Source organism: Engraulis encrasicolus, chromosome 8, assembly GCF_034702125.1.
Source record: "Engraulis encrasicolus isolate BLACKSEA-1 chromosome 8, IST_EnEncr_1.0, whole genome shotgun sequence".
NCBI classification, from domain to species: Eukaryota; Metazoa; Chordata; class Actinopteri; order Clupeiformes; family Engraulidae; genus Engraulis; species Engraulis encrasicolus.
The window spans coordinates 50,005,454-50,022,953 of record NC_085864.1 but is presented as its reverse complement, the minus strand read 5'-3'; positions in this window follow the sequence as shown (position 1 = coordinate 50,022,953).

Genomic DNA, 17,500 nt, shown 5'->3' with positions numbered 1-17,500 from the left:
ATAACAGGTTCACTCAATGAAGGACTACCCACAAGTCACTTGACATTACATTACGCCCACACGAAACTAACTTTACATATAAGGCCTATCTAGATAGGGGAATCCTTTATTGATTGGTAGCCTACGGATGTGTCCATATATGCACTCTAATTGTTGGCATAGTTTCTTATGTGATTCTGCAGGAAAGAAAAAGAGAGAGAAAAATATTATAAAAGTATAAAGATATTATACAGAAGTAGATACAAAGCCATGATGACAATGAAGCCTTTTTTTGTCAAAACATGCTAAGCCTAGGCAGCTATAGTTAGGGCAAGCTCTACAGGGTTACAGTAATACTTGAACAGGAAGCTTGTGTCAATCATTTGGCAGCATAATGGCTAAATGCCATTTTTCACCTTGTGTATGGATTTTAGCCCTGGCACACTACCGCTACAGGTAGGCCTGAGAAAAGAACAACTGAAGAACTAAGGACGTCCTAATTGGGATGATATTACATGTAGCAATATGAACTGCGATATCTATTTAGGGCTAGGCCATTGAAGTTGGACCGTTTTAAAACAATCAATCAGAAAGAGTTTTTCCCTCTCATGTGCGCTCCTTGCACCGCAAATCACAGTTGCCAATCGGTAGCTCAATAGATAAATAGCCTATTCATCGTTGGGTTTTTTTAAAAATCTGATCATCTCCCTTTCTCAAGGCAAAACATAAAAAATAACAATGAAAACATCCCTGCCCAAAGTTCATGCGATTATGGGAAATCTCGCAACAAGGCTTGCGGCGCTCCCTGGTCACTTTTTAAAAACAAATTTGGACAGTAGAGAAACCGGCGACGGACACCAAAAGATCACTCCTGCTACATTCCGAGCCAGTTATGTTTTCCAATAAGAGCAAAGTAAGGTCCAAACCTTCACACTTCCCCAATCATTAAAATCAGTAGGCTATTAAGTTTGGAGAAGCCCGCACTTTCTCGACATCATAATTAGGCCCTACAGGCATCACCAGATAAATATGGGATAATACGGACCTCATTTGGGCGAACCTCGGACTATCGATGTAATGCTGTGACACGCAGTGAATAATTTTCAGCCCGAGATTTTGCCCGCGGTTCGCTAGTCCAACCGCCATTGCTTGAAGCATGTATCATTCCATCGAGTCACAACTTCTAGCTAAACGCTGCCAGGCAGATATATAATTTTTGACTGTCCCTTGATTGTAGGCGTAGGCTATTTAATCACAACCCTTGATTTATCGCACAATGAATGTCCTCATCATTTTAGTCCTCTGATTTTTTTCTGCTACGTTTGCAAGAGAAATGGCATTGGTTTCCCAACAGTAGGTTGCTGCGCATATGTAGTATCCCATCCGTATTTTGACTCCCCTTTCCGTTATCTTGCTACCTCAAGCTTTTGTGAATTCTGACTGACGTCCGACCTTGGTCTTGCATGAAGTGGTCCAACAGGAGAGCCCCAAAACACCAGGGGCGAAAGTAAAATTTGTGATCTCGTTTGCGCAAGGCCAGCACCACCTCACAAGATCTTACCCACCGCTACCTATGTTAAGCCCCGCATATTTTCACGGGATTATCCCAACCCTAACTAGTGGACGTTTTTTAATGGTCTGTGTGCATGGGCAAACACTTTTTTTAACCAACGCTTTAACAAAATTATGTCAGTTATGATGACCAAAATCAATGTTTATCATAGGCCGCACAAAGCACTGTAGCCCCTACACGCCTTATTGTGTGGTAGTGTGTGCTCCCTACCTTCTCATCACAAGAAATATGCACCAATTTGGGTTCTCCCTCGGCTGCATGATAAATCCACGAAAACTACTTACCTCGCAAAAAATCCATAACTGAACACAACTCTGGCGGCAAGACAAGAGGTGTAGCAGGACTCGTCCACAAGACCTTCTCCTTGAAGCTCATACACAGGGTTGCCAACGGGGCAGTACACAGCAGAATATTGCGCCGGTGGGCAAAGCGCGAGCTGCGCAATTGCATTAAATTTCCAATTACCACAAATAATATTTTAAACAGGCTCCTGAGCTAGTGGGGCCGAGCCAAGTCACGGGGTGGGGCCGGGGCCCACAAAAATAGCCTAAACACACTCGCCCCTGGCGAGTCTGAATTTTGGGTTCACTAAATGGTAAATGGTTGCAGAGGTTGTGGCCCAGCGAGGACAACCTTTTTTAAGTTTGTTTTAAATATAAAAATCCTAGGATGTAGTGTTTTTGCAAAGAGACACATAGAGACCCAACACAAAATGAAACTGCACTGGGCACGGGACTGGGAGGGGCGAGTGTGTGTCTTGAGCCATGGGACGAATCCTGAGTGCTGGGGTTGCTGTGCTTGCCTCTCATCCAAATTTCTGCCCCAACCAAACATTGTGGAGGGTGGTGCAGGGGCGTTTGTTGAGGGTAGATGTGGTGGCTTGGAGAGAGAAGGAATTTTCATTTTTTTAACGTGTAATGCGCCGAAATGAAGGGAATGAACGAATATGTTTTTCCTATTAATCAACCTGTCCACAAGCACAATCCATGTTGCCCTCAGGGGTAATATTATTGTCCTTGATTGGAGATTGGAAGTGCACTTTAAATCATGGGGCCGACAGATAATCATGATAGAGCCCCATCCCCCGTCGCTGACTGGGGCATTTGAGATCATGTAATGTACTACTTTTTAATATCGATTGCTTTTGGAGGGGATAGCTTTACTTTCCGGGGGATTAGCGGCAATCCAATACCGTTGGGTGAGAATACACGTCTAGTATCCATGTTTGCTGGAGCTAGACTAAGACAGATTTAATGTGGGAGGAGGGAGCATAGGGGGTTGTTTTTCTAACACAACTCGAAGTCTCACACCTCACATGTCTTTATCTTGATCAATCATTACGCTTGTCTCTTGCAACTGGTCACTTGCATCTCCATAGCGCTATAACAATACTTTTCCTCACAATGGCATTTTAATAGCAAGACTAGCTCAGCTAGATCACTCTTTTATTCACAGCTGGCTTCAACTCTTTTTTGGGCGGCATGGGAGAGATGAGGAAGTCCTAGGTAACCCATGCCCTGAGCAACATTGGTGGGATGTGGGTATAGGTGCAAATTAAAATGTTCTGTCAGCGCAGTATACAGCAAGCATCTACAACCCCCAGAATGATTAAGGAGAGAGATGGCTGGCAATCCGAACGAACAATTGCAAGTCTACCTGGTGAACTGGACTAATTCAAGATCTGAGCTGCAGGTGAAGCCAAAAATAGACTGCTGTTGAAAGAACTCTCATGGAAAGAGACGGGGAAGGGGGCGGCGCTCGTGGAGGGGCCCGTGTTTCTGCCAGTTTTAACGACATGGAAACGCTCCAACATTCCTTCTTCTTTGGGCTGGAGGGAACGCGGTATCAGGAGGCAGAAAAGGATCTACGCACCTGCCCAACGCAAGCTGCTGATGCAGAGAGACACTCGACCAAGGAGATAATGTCGCATGCCGCCTCCTTTTATGAGCCCCTGTACATGAGGCGGGCTCTTCGTGAGGAGGAAGCAAGCAATGGATTGATCTAACTGAGAGAGACCTAGCCACCGAGCTGGCAGAGGAGAGAAAACCTCGCGCAACAAACTGGAGGAGCTGGCCATCCTATGCGGAATTATTCCAAGGCTGCAGACGCCGAGCTGAACCGGGGGGCGGCCCTCCAGGGTGGATCTGGTTGTCGCGGACATTCTATCAGACTTTTTTGGAATAATACCATTGGACCAGGACCTACTACAGTGTGTTTATTGTGTGGATGTGTTTCTGCTCATGGGGTGCTACCCATGAGCTTGTCTGGAAGGGCGGTGCCTGACTTTTACTGCCAAAGAACGGGGGACCCTTAGGGGTATATCTAAATCAAACTGGCAGCGTCCCGGTCTCATCTCCTAGATGTGTGGATAATTTAAAATCTTTATCGAAGGCACTTGCTAATCGACTTAAAGGAATGCATGGGCGCCCTCATTCATCGAGGATCAGACATATTGCGTCCCAAAACGAACAAAAATTATTTTTTTTTTTTTTGATAATCTGGTTTTTAAAATAATGCGTGACATCATGACCTGTCTCAAAGACCTTACTACAATCGATCTGGGGCTCTCTCCCTAGACCAGGAGAAGGCCTTTTATAAGACCTGTCTGTAACAGTCTATCTGAGTGAAGACTCTGAAAGCATTTTGGGTCTTGGGGAAGGCTTTAATATCGTTACATCCCAATTACTGTATAAGGATGTTATTACAGCATGGTTAAGATTAATGGGCGCTGCGCTGTCCAGGCAGTTCCGCGGGTCCAACGAGGGGCATTTCGTCAGGGCGTGCCCTTTGTCTATGGCCTCCCTTTATTCTTTTTGCCATAAGAGCCCTTTAGTATTGGTTAAAGGAAACCACCTAACTGAGTAACTGCCCCTGGGTTCTCTCTCTCCCAGCACCGCTGTGCAAGCTCGATCGGGCCCTATGCCAGATGATGTGACTCTGTATGTGGTTAGGAACAACAGTGGACATTGGGTTGCCTTCTAACCTCCCTGCACCTTTTTGGAAGAGCTTACGGTCGTTCGGCCAGCAATCAACTGGAGCCAAGTGCACATCCCTGCTGCTGGGGAGTTTTGGGGCCACGGTGCAACTCTCCGCAGCTTCCTCAGGCAGTGTGTGTGGGGGAGGGATGGGTTTAGGTACTGGGGGCTGTTTTCTTAGGATCGGACGTTTACATGCAAAAAGAATTGGGCTGGGCTGTTGGACAAAGTGAAGGGGCGGCTGCACAAGTGGAGGTGGGTACTGCCGCAGCTTGACATACAGAGAGGGCGGTTGTGTCTGGTGAGTAAACAACCTTGCACGCCTCTAATGCTCTGGCCACAGGGTCACCTGTCCTTGACCCCCCTGCAGGGTCTCATTACGCAGATTCAAAAAGAATTTGTGAATTTTTTTTGGGACGGGTACCACTGGCCTTAACTCCCGGTGGGTGCGTACATTTGCCTGTGTATGAAGGGGGGCCAGGGTCTAGATCCCAGGTGGAGTCAAAGATCTTTGGCTTCTTACGTTTTACAATCACTGCGCAGAGACTACTGTAATGCTGCAAAGAGCACACCAATGGACAAAGTTTGGAAATTATCCAAAACTAAGGAAGCCAGTGGAGGGGGACGACAGCTTGATAAAACATCTGGTTGGCTGATGGACAGTGTTAGTGGGCAGAGCAGGGTTGAGACCCTGTCTTCTTCCTTCTATCTCGTCAGTGTTTAAAAAGCTGCTTGGTCGTTTCAACATTTCGCGGGGGGGATGATGAGCATTATGGGGTGGAGGAACCAACTGTTTCCAAAAACCGGTACTGGGGGAACAAGAAGGGATTTTCTCAGTTCTTAATTGATAAATTTCATTGGAACTTGGTATTTTCAAGGGTATAAAGAAGACTTACTGGCGACCCCTGTGACGGGGAGGGTGGGGAGAACGGTGGGCCCCCTAGCACAACAACTGAGGCGTCAGGTCCTTGAGGAACCTTGACATGTTGCTCGAGACTCTAAAAGCGTCTATTGAGTCTTCTCTCTCCAGGGGAATGGTGTCAGAGACTGTGGGGTTTCCTGATTATTACAATATCACCGAATGTAACCTGAGGAAGCCGGTCCAAGACAATGCTTTAACTGAAATGGAACTGGGTACACTGGTGGTGGGTTTTTGCAACCCGTGGGGGAACAAAGCGTGCTCTATCACATGTGTGTGGAAGGTTTGCTTATCAGTCGCAATTGAAACGGGCGGGGCCTGGATACCAAAGTGGATGGGCGTTTCTTTGGGTACTAGCCCAAACAATATCGCCATCCTGGAGGATGCTTTACACAGTTTCTCCCATTCCCAAAAAAATAAAACTACAAACCGGGGGTCGGTGCGATCTTCAATGGCGTATATTGCAATATGGTGCCATACCTACGAAGGTTTTTGTTGCAAGGGTGGGGGGTGAGGACTCCAATCCTCTGTACATACGAGTAATTGTGCCGGACACACGTGTGTACCATGTTTTCTCAGGATGTGACATATATTGAAAACTGATGCCTTTTGACCTTGCTCATAAGCAGTGTAATGTGGATAAATTTGGTGTAATTTTTTTCTAAGGAAATGTATCCATTTTTTGGAGTTAGGTACGCCAACAAGAAACAAATATGTTATGCACCTGTATGTTTAATTATCCTCATCAAGCCAGGCCAAGATGGCTAGTATGGAAATGCGTGTAAGCTGGAAGCAAGAAAGGGAGGGTAGTGGAAATATAAGTGGAGAAATATGTTTAAGACCTTTAGAGTCTGAGGGTTAGCAATCTCAGCTGAATTTGCTTATTTTCAGTTGATAAAGGACTCTAGAGCTGGTTTTGCGAGGAAATGGTGTAATGGATAAGGGACTTTGGGACAGTGGGGGGCAACCAGAGGCTTGCTGTGTCAAGTTGGGGATAGTTAGCTTGGGGCTGTGTTTTGTTTCTTGTTCACAAAGAAATGTGTGTGTTTGAGGTGTAGGAGAGGTTTTTTTTTCTTCCTCCACATATGGTTTGTAATTATATGGCTTAAACTTGTAATCTGACCTGCTGAAAATGATACAATAAATGGGTGGTTAAAAAGTCAAAAAAAGTCTCTCTCTCTCTCTCCTCTCTCTCATCGCTCTCTCTCTCTCTCTCCTCTCTGCCTCTCCAGAGAGGGGTGGTGGTATCATCTCCCTCTAACACACAAATCTCTGTCTCTCTCTCGGTGTCTGTCCTGGTCTGTCCTGTCTCTCTGTTTTGTCTCTCTCTCTCTCTCTCTCTCTCTCTCTCTCTCTCTCTCCAGAGGGGGTGGTGCCAGACACAGTGATGAGTTTCAGACAGTGTGTTAAAGTCACGGCAGGACACACTCCCCTCCCCCCCCCCAGGGAGCTACTCACACACACACACACACACCACCACACACACACACAGCCAACACACACATATCCTAGCTTCCGGCTGGCGGCGCACGTAGGTTTAGCAGTCGAGCCCCTTGCTCTCCCTCCAACTTTTCAGTGTTTATTTGTGTTAAAATGTGTCTTTTCGAAATTGTCTAATTTTTTCGTACCGGAAAAAATATGTCGGAACGCATCGTACAGTCGGGCAACAGCTGTTGCAGATAAGAACGGACAACTTAAGCAATTGTATTGGATGTACCAATGAAGACTCTGGAAGAACCTAGGAATTCTTGCTGCGGCATATGACCTACATCGGACCCCGTCTGCCCTCGCTATGGGCCGACCACCGAAAAGCGATGCTCCCAGAATTAGGAAAAGGGGCAAACGAGGTGGCCCGTCGAGACCACGGCTTGCGAGGCCAACCCAAACTCGTTCCAGCAATGACCATCAATTCTTCTCCTTGGCCAAAACGTCAGATCTCTGGACAATAAGATTGGAATGACGATTACGGCTACTTAAGATCAGCGAACAAAAACCGGTGAGGAACTGCTGCGTTACGTTGTTCACCGAATCAATGGGCTGAACGACGGCCCAATACCCGATTCGTGGCTTTAACAACTGGAACAACTAACCGTCGCCACCGAGCGGAATCACCAGAGCCCTTGCAGAGAAAAAAACGAGGGGGAGGAATATGTGTCTACACACATGATGCTTGGTGCAATAATGCTACGGGTAGTACAGAGGCACTGCTCCTCCACGAGTGGAGTATTCATGATCATCAAGTGCCGAAACCCTTCTATTACCCAGAGAACTATCCGCTATCCTATTAGTCGCCGTCTAAACCTCGCACCCAGCAACCAACAATAGTTTCGTCAAAAGTGAGGCACTGAACGAGCTGTCATCTGGGGCATCAGTGAACAACAAGATGCACACTCCAGATGCCTTCACAGTGGTCCTGGGAGATTTCAATCACACGGGAAATCTCAAAACAGTTACGTTCCAACAGCGATTGAATGAAGAATTTCATCAACATGTCAACTTCCCAACAAGAGAAACAAATCACCCTGGACCTCGTTTACACAAAATCAGAAGAGAGCATACGAAGGAAAAGCCCAATCCCCCACATTGGATCATCAGCCCACACAACCATTTCTGCTACTGCCAGCTTACAGACAAAAGGCGAAAAACTCACCAAAGCAGTTTCAGGAAGGAGGTGAGGAAAATGGCCTGAGGGAGCGCATCCTCACGGACTTCAGGACTGCTTTGAACACCACAGACTGTGGACATTTTCAAAGCAGCTGCCACCCACAGCAATCACCATTGACATTGAGGAGTACACAGCGACACCGTGACCTACCTACAATCGAACAAAATGCATCGATGATGTTACAGAAATAAAACACATAAATTCACCACCTAGGGCCAACCAGAAGCCATGTTTTCCACAGGGAGACGTTCACACGACTGCTGAGGGGGGCCAGAGACAAAGCCTTCAGAGCAGGAGACGTAGCTGGCCTAAAGACAGGGCCGAAGGGCTAAAACCTGTCCCCAAGGGCATCAGGAAATGTGCAAAAAAGGAATAACTCAGACACTAAAATAACAACATACACTTCACATGCACAGGAGCCTGTGGCAGGGCATACCCGGCCATCACGGAGCTATAAGCTGCACCACGAAGCTGTGACAACAACACTCTCTCTTGCTAAACGACCTGAACAGTTTCTTCTTGCCCCGCTTTGACGCACAAAAGAGTGACACTCCACACCCCACAGAAAACTCCCCTCTCCCCCCCCATGATCAACCCCTTTACCTGTCCTCTGCCAGTGTTAAGAGGGACACTGGCCACCATCAACCCAACGCCAAAGCAGCTGGGCCCCGAACACACATACCAGGCAGAGTGTTGAAGGATTGTTGCAGAAGAGCTGCAAGGATGTCTTCACAGACATGCTTTAAACATCTCTCTGGAGCAAACGCAGGTCATTCCCATCACTTTTTCCAAAAGCTGCTAACCATCATACTGTGCCGAAGAAAAATCACACCATCATGCTTCAATGGACTAACCCGTCCTGTAGGCAACTGACAGCCCCATAATCACGATGTAAGTCGTAGGTGGGGGGGGGGGGGGGGCTTTCAGGAAAGGCGGAGATGTCCTGTCACACATCAACAAGCAGCAACCCTACCTACCCCCCCACCCTAGAGCCTGGCCTACCAGTTACGTGCCGAATCATACCGCAGCCAAGCGATCCACGGAGGATGCAAATTTGCTCTGCCCTCCATCCTCATCCAGAGCCCTCACCCACTTGGACAAAATATAAAGAACCTCATTATGTGAGAAATGCATGTTGTCATTGACTTCATTGTTTCAGCAATTCAATACCATAATGTACCGACAAACCAGCTCATCACTGAAAACTGGAACAAACTAGGTGTTTCAGCCACAACCTCCCTCTGCAAACTGGCGATGCTGGACTTCGAGCTGATTGCAAAGACCACAAGCAGTACGGGTAGGGAACAACACCTCAAGCACCCTGACCCTTGAGCACCGGGGCCGGGCTTCATCTCCGCAAAGGTTCTGTGTTCTCAGCCCCCCTGCTGGTTCAGCTGCTGACACAACGACCCCCCTCTGGCATCACCCCTTCGCACGACGACCCACAGCATCTAACCCATCTAGTGAACGTTTTGCGGATGATACAAACACTGGTGGGGCCTCATCCACCAAGGGCGAATGAGGACTCCACTTACAGAGGAAGAAGTAGACGCTGCTGGCCAAGATGGTGCGCAAAGACAAACAACCTCTCTGCCTGAGATGTCAACAACGACCAAGGAGATTGTTGTCAACTTCCAAAAGGGTTCCAACAACAACAAACTGGCCACCACCTGACCATCGACGGGCGATGCTGTGGGAGAGAGTGAGCAAGCACCAAGTTCCTTGGAGTGCACCATCAGCCGACGACCTCTCTTGGACCACCAACACTACATCACTGGCGAAGAAGGCCGCATTCAGCGTCTCTCTTACTTTCCTGCGCAAACTAAAGAAGGCCAAGTGCTACACCCCACCATCATGACAACATTCTACAGAGGAAACCCACTAGAGAGCGTCGTGTGTCCAACTGCATCCAATCAGTGTGGGGAGGACCAGCTGCAGGCGTGAGCAAAAACAGTGAAAAGACACTCCAGCGTGTTTGTGAAACACAGCGAAGAAGATCATTGGAGTACCAACTCCCGCCTCCCTGACAGGACATTTACACCAGCACGCCTCACCCGGGAAAGCACTGAATGATTTCATCAAAGACACAAGCCACCCTGCACACAAACTGTTCGAGCCTCCTGCCCTCTGGGAAAGAGGTACAGGCGCCTCGTTCACGTATTCCCGTACCCACCAGGCTGGCGAGCAGCACAATGACACCAAGCGATCAAGATGCTGAACACTCAACCACTCTCCCTCCACTGTCAGCCTCTAAGCCACCGCAAGTCCACGACAACCCCCCCCCACTGTAGCCCTCTAAGCCAGCAAGGGCCAATGACAACCCCCCCCCCCCCATCCCCCACCACCAATATCTCGCGATTCCTGTGAACTTTCAACCTGCACTATCTATTGTCATGAACATGCACCACACACACACAACACACAACTGCACACACACACACACACACAACATCACACACACACACACACACAGCACCACACACACACATCACAACACACACACACACACACACACACACACACACACATACAACACACCACACACACAAGCACCACTGCCACTTTCCTGCACTAAACTCAAACATTACACACACATGGACACCACCACACACACACACACACACACAACACACACACACAACACACACACACCACACAGGACCAACATCGAACACAAGCCACCAACAGACCGCCACACCGCAACCTTCTCACCCTGCACCAAAACACCATACACACACAATACACACACACACAACACACACACACACACCACCACATGCTTGCTGGGTGTACTTGGACCAGGACCTTTTTAATATTTATTTTTCTTCAAATGTACTATTACCACTGTTAGAACGCTATAAAGGACTTTGTTTAGGCACAAAGCACAAAAAGCAACAAACAAATACCTCTTTAATGTATGTCCTCTACAAGTCTTCTGTTGTCCAGATTCTTGCACTTTAAAATGTCCTGTATGAGCACTGTCTATGTCCATACTAGTCTTAAGTCCATGTAAAAATAAGTACTGTCTATGTCTAATACTGTCATATGGTCCTTACCTAGATTAGTCCAGATGTCTGTTATGGGAGAAAGCATAGAAAAATGTAATTTCAAAATTCTTTGTATGACCAGTGCAATGTAAAAGAAATTGACAATAAAACCTACTTGACTTGACTTGACTTGACTCATGACTTGACAAACACTCTCTATGCGGGAGGCACGAACACACAGCAGGCACAGGGGGGGGGCGGCCACACGAGCGACACCACACACACTACTGCGAGCACATCTAACACGCACCAGCACACACAGCGACGACACACACACACACACACACACACACACACACACACACCTGGGCTGATCCTGAGCAGAGCCTGATCAAAAGAGCTTCAGAGATAAAACACACTTTCTCTCGTTTATTTCTCTTTTCCCCTCTCTTGCTCCTCCACTCTTCCCACTACCCTGCTGTCTCTCATCCCTCCGTAACTACCTCTCTCCTCCACTCTCTCCTTCCCACTACCCTGCTGTCTCTCATCCCTCCGTAACTACCTCTCTCCTCCACTCTCTCCTTCCCACTACCTCTGCTGTCCTCTCATCCGCCCTCCGTAACACTACCTCTCCTCCTCCACTCTCTCCTTACCACTACCCTGCTGTCTCTCATCTCCCTACCGTAACTACCTCTCTCCTCCACTCTTCCCACCTACCCTTGCTGTCTCTCAATCCCTCCGTAACTACACTCTCTCCTCCACTCTCTCCTTCGCCACTACCCTGCTGTCTCTCATCCCTCCGTAACTACCTCTCTCCTCCACTCTCTCCTTCCCACTACCCTGCTGTCTCTCATCCCTCCGTAACTACCTCTCTCCTCCACTCTCTCCTTCCCACTACCCTGCTGTCTCTCATCCCTCCGTAACTACCTCTCTCCTCCACTCTCTCCTTCCCACTACCCTGCTGGTCCTCTCATGCCCATCCGTAACTACCTTCTCTCCTCCACGTCTCCTTCCCACTACCCTGCTGGTCTCTCATGCCCTCCGTAACTACCTCTCTCCTTCCACTCTTCCCCACTACCCTGCTGTCTCTCATCCCATCCGTAAACTAACCTCTCTCTCCTCCACTCTCTCTTCCTTCCCAACTACCCTGCTGTCCTCTCATCCCTCCGTAACTACCTCTTCTCCTCCACTCTTCTCCTTCCCAACCAAACCACTTGCTGTCTCTCATCCCTCGTTAACTAACCCTCTCTCCTCCACTCTCTCCTTCCCACTACCCTTGCTGTCTCTCAACCTCCATAACTACTCTCTCTCCTCCACTCTTTCCCACGACCCTTGCTGTGCTCGCTTCCCTCCATCAAACTACCTCTCTCCTCTCCACTCTCTTCTTCCCACTACCCTGCCTGTCTCTTCATCCCTCCGTAACTACCTCTCTCCTCCACTCTCTCCTTTCCCACTACCCCCTGCTGTCTCGTCATCGCCTCCATTAAACTACCTCTCTCCTCCACTCTTCCCACTACCCTGCTAGTCTCTCAATCCCTCCATAACTCACCTCTCTCCTCCACTGCTCTCCTTCACACTACCGAGACCCTGCTGTCTCTCTCCATCCCTCCATAAACTACCTCTCTCCTCCACTCTCTCCTTTCCCACTACCCTGCTGTCTTCTCATCGCCTCCCATAACTACCCTCGCTCCTCCCACTCTCATCCTTCCCACTACCCTGCTGTCTCTCATCCCTCCGTAACTACCTCTCTCCTCCACTCTCTCTTTCCCACTCCTCTCCTTCACCAACTACCCTGCTGTCTCTCATCCCTCCGTAACTACCTCTCTCCTCCACTCTCTCCTTCCCACTACCCTGCTGTCTCTCATCCCTCCGTAACTACCTCTCTCCTCCACTCTCTCCTTCCCACTACCCTGCTTTCTCTCATCCCTCCGTAACTACCTCTCTCCTCCACTCTCTCCTTCCCACTACCCTGCTGTCTCTCATCCCTCCGTAACTACCTCTCTCCTCCACTCTCTCCTTCCCACTACCCTGCGAGGTCTCTCATTCCCTCCCGTAACTACCTCTCTCGCGTCCACTCTCTCCTTCCCACTACCCGTCAGCTTTTCTCTACCCCCTCTACCTTGCTCCCTCCACTCTTCCCTCTTCCCTTGCTCTTCTCTACCCCCCTCTCCAGGGGCGGGTTCCAGACATGTTATTCTTGGGGTGGCAAAAGGGGTGGCGCGAAGTGTAATTTCTCTCAGTGTAGGGGATGTGCGCTGGCATCGATCCTACACTAAAGGGGAAAAATTATAAACACTATATAATCAACACACACACACTTTTGTGATACCAGTGAATCACTTAAAGTGAAACCCTGCAACCTAAAGTTCTATGTCTGAAATGAATGTCAAGCATTAAGGCTATTGGTCATAATCAGGGCTCTTAATTGGGGTGGAGGAAAATCATATTCTCTGGGGGGGGCAAATATGCCACCCCCTGCCACCCCTTAGAACCGCCCCTCCTGCCCCTCTCTTGCTCCTCCACTCTTCCCTCTTCCCTGCTTTCTCTAGTGTCATCCTTCCATACTCTCACTGCCCCGCTCCTCCATACTCTCCTTCCTTCTCTCTTCCCCCATTCTTAAGTCTCATCCCTCCATACTCTCACTCCCTCTCTCCATCACTCTCTCCTTCCCAATCTCCCTACCCCCGCCTGTACTCTCACTCCCTCTCTTGTTTCTGTACTCTCTCCTCCTCTCTCTCCTTCCCTGCTTTCTCTATCCCCGCTTCTTAACTCTCATCCCTCCATTCTCTCACTCCCTCTCTGTTCCACTCTTCTTCTACTTGTTCCTTCAATCTCTTTGTCTCTCCATTCTCTCCTTCCCATTTCCCCTCTTCCCCCCTTCTTAACTCTTATCCCTCCATACTCTAACTACCTCTCTCCTCCACTCTCTCCTTCCTTGCTTTCTCTATCCCCCCTTCTTAACGTTCATCCCTCAATACTTTCTCTCCCTCTTTCCTCCACTCTCATCACTCTCATTACCTCTCTCCTCCCTTCTTACGAACTCTCATCCCTCTGTACCCTCTCTCACTCTCCACTCCTACCCCACCTGTTCCTTCACTCTCTTCTTCCTTTTCCTGCTCTCTTTCCCCTTATTAACTCTCATCCCCTCCTTTCTCTCACTCCCTCTCTCCTCCACTCTCATCCCCTCCTTTCTCTCACTCCCTCACTCCTCCACTCTCATCCCCTCCTTTCTCTCACTACCTCTCTCCTCCACTCTCATCCCCTCCTTTCTCTCACTACCTCTCTCCTCCACTCTCTTCTTCCTTCCCCTGCTTTCTCTCTCCCCTTCTTAAATCTCATCCCGTCCGTACTCTCATTTCCTCTCTCCTCCCCTCCTCCTCTTCCTCTACTTGTTCCTTCTCTCTCCTTCCCACTTCCCTGCTTTCCCAACCCCCCTTCTCAAATCACATCCCTCCATACTCTAACTCCCTCTCTCCACTCCTCCTCTACTTGTTCCTTCTCTCTCCTTCCCACTTCCCTGCTGTCTCCCTGCTGAGTGAAGGTGAAAGTGAAAGCCTCACCTAGAAAACTCCAACTCCCATTATCATTGTGACACAGCACTCCACAGCACACAAGTGGACACTGTACACAATGAAATTGCATTTATGCCTCACCCGTGCAAGGGGCCAGCCTCCAATGGCGCCCGAAAGGGAGCAGTGTGGCATGTTAATGGTTAACAACGACATGATTTGTTCATAACTTACTTTATTATTATGCGGTAGCTAAAACATCAATGGGAAACCTGGTATTCATTTGAAACTCAAGATGCAACCATTCATGATAGATAACACTGTTGCCTCACAATGAACTCAATACCATGTGGAGACAACAGACTTGATTTCTCTGTTCTAGGACACGGTCTTCACAGAGAAAGCCCCTGGTGATGAACAAGAACAAAAGGTCTACTTGGCTCAGTAGCTTGTGAATTGAAACAAAACAGGAACATCACAATCAGACAAATCCTGTCAGGGGCTGATATCATAGGCTTCTGTGGTGCGCTTCCAGGCATCGGCCAAAAGACAGGAGGAACACGCACAATTATTTGTCTGTTTTCAGACGTGTGGTTGCTTGGGTCATATCCAACAACTCCACAAGTTTCATCCAAATCAACATCAATGGGAAACCTGGTATTCATTTGAAACTCAAGAAGCGCCCATTCATGATAGATAACACTGCTGCCTCAAAATAAAGTCAATACCGTGTGGAGATATGAGACTTGCTCTCTCTGTGCGAGGAGACAATCTTCACAGAGAAGGCCCCTGGTGATGAACAAGAACAAAAGGTCTACTTGGCTCAGTAGTTGAACTGAAACAGAACAGGAGGAATACGTTTCTGAACATCACAATCAGACAAATTCTGTCAGGGGCTGATATCATTGGGTTCTGTGGTGCGCTTCCAGGCATCGGCCAAAAGACAGGAGGAACAAGCACAATTATTATTCACCGAGTCTGTTTTTAGACGTGCGATTCCTTAGGTCATGTCCAACAACTCCACCAAGTTTCATTCAAATCCGTTCATATGTTTTTTACTTATCCTGCTGACAAACAAACAACAGACAGACCAACAAAAGACAAACAGACAGCGAACCAACGTGAGCAAAACCATCACCTCCTTGGCGGAGTTCATAATTATTGCGAGAGCTACTACTATACCTTGCACATATATGGATGCTGTACAGACATAGAGAGCCTTCAGTGGGGACATACACAAACATTCTGGAGATTCAGACTAAAAGGCAATTATACAGATAAATGTACAGCAGATTGGACTTGTGTCAGAGATACAATACAGTGTAGCCAGGGAAGCTGACAAGGGGTGACAAAGGGATCAGTTGTCCCTGGCCCAGGGATGTGGTGGGCCCATAATTGGGTTGTCATTACATTGAATGTATTGGGTGTTGGGTGGGGGTCCTTTCAGATGACGTTGTCCCGGGCCCAGCCAAAGCTCTCAGCGGCCCTTCTTGCAGCCAGAACACAGCACAGCATGACAGGCATAATCCACTTGAGTGTGTCTGTTATTTATTTATTTATATATTTTTAGGGGCTTTTATGCCTTTATTTGATAGGACAGTCTGAGATGGTGGCAGGAAGCGAGTGGTACAGAGAGACAGGGTGGGATCGGCCGGACTCATACCGGGGTCCCCGTGGGCATGCAAGCCCAAATGTGGAGGGCTTAGCGTGCTGCGCCACAGCGCCCCCTATTTTTATTCTGTTATGTTTTATTTCCAGTTTATTTTTCCCACCTGAGGCCAAATAAGAGCCCAGCTACAGTAGGCCTTGCGATGCATCATGCCAGGGCCGGTTTTAAGCATAGGCCGGCTAGGCGGTCGCCTAGAGCGCAATGTGAAGAAGGAGCGCCGAAATGGCGCTCTCCGATGCGTAATTTTGTGATATGGAGGTTTTTTTTTATGAAGTCGCAATCAACAAAGCGTGGCGAAAGCGCTCCTCACGGCAAAACGCCCCTCAGCCAATAGTAATATCGCTTTCAACTGTCTCTGGGAAGTCTGTGAACCAATAAACAGACAGTCCTGAGAAAGGCGGCGGGACGAGTGACAGCGTGCCATCTATTTTGAATTTGGAGACTCACTGGAGAGACAGAGCTGCTCTGCTCGTTGGAGAATTGTTATGTTCTCATTAAACCAGTCATTGCATGATGCAGGAGTTGCAGAGGTTGTTTTGGAACTATGTGATTTAATCAGCAACCGTTTGTGATTATGGAAAGCCTAATAGTTATGAGGCTACTGTTTGGAATTACAGGGAAAAAAGAGCTTTGTTTTTGAGAAATCGCTAGTTAGCATGCTAACATTAGCCAAGTATGCCAAGCAATGAAATCCAAGCAATGTAAAGTAAGACTGGTGCAATGTTTAAAACAATTTTAGCTGCCATATGTCCTTCCATCCACTTGAATGAATTACCTGCTTGTTGTAATCTTAAAAAAACATTGTTTCCAGACCAGAATGACATACATGAATCATGTAACACAGAACCATGCACAGCATGTTATCATGCTGAGTGATGTAGTATTGCAGACAAGTGAGGCTATTTACTATATTTTGTATATTATTCTCCCTTTCTCTCACCCTGTCCCTCCAGTTCAAACACATAGATAGCCCCCTTCTCATTCTCCTACTCACAAATGCACCACTATTTCAAGTCCAGAAATGAAATTGGTTCGGAATCATAGACAGCACAAATGTGTAGCTTATTAAAATTGTTATGCTGACATGCCTTGTGATGCTGTAGGTAGGCCTAGTGTAGATAGGCTATCAATGCAGACCTCCTTGGTAGGCCTATTGTCTACACATGCATTTTACATGCAAATGTACTGTATCACTCTCCTGGCATTTCAATTCCATATTACAAT